Here is a 532-nt window from a genome sequence, read left to right as displayed (position 1 = left end):
GTCCTTTACTATTCCATAAGCTTGTCTCAATGACTTGTCTGCCAATTGTAATGAGAACAAGGCAGGTTGTACCTCAATGATCCCCAGCTTCTCCATTACAGAGAGTGGCATATGATTTATCCCTGACCCCAGATCACATAGAGCCTTTTCAAAGGTCATGGTGCCTATGGTACAAGGTATTAAGAACTTTCCAGGATCTTGTCTCTTTTGAGGTAGAGTTTGCTGAATCCAGGTATCTAGTTCATTAATGAGCAAGGGAGGTTCACTTTCCCAAGTCTCATTACCAAACAACTTGGCATTCAGCTTCATGATAGCTCCTAAATATTGAGCAACTTGCTCTCCAATCACATCTTCATCCTCTTCAGAGGAAGAATAGTCTTTAGAGCTCATGAATGGCAGAAGGAAATTTAATGGAATCTCTATAGTCTCTAGGTGAGCCTCTGATTCCTCAGGATCCTTAATAGGAAGCTCCTTCTTGCTTGAGAGACATCCCAGGAGGTCTTCCTCACTAGGATTTTCGTCCTCCTCCTCC

The sequence above is a fragment of the Arachis duranensis genome, chromosome 9 (assembly GCF_000817695.3).
Source record: "Arachis duranensis cultivar V14167 chromosome 9, aradu.V14167.gnm2.J7QH, whole genome shotgun sequence".
Taxonomy (NCBI): domain Eukaryota; kingdom Viridiplantae; phylum Streptophyta; class Magnoliopsida; order Fabales; family Fabaceae; genus Arachis; species Arachis duranensis.
The sequence above is the reverse complement of the archived record's forward strand: the minus strand, read 5'-3'. Positions refer to the sequence as shown.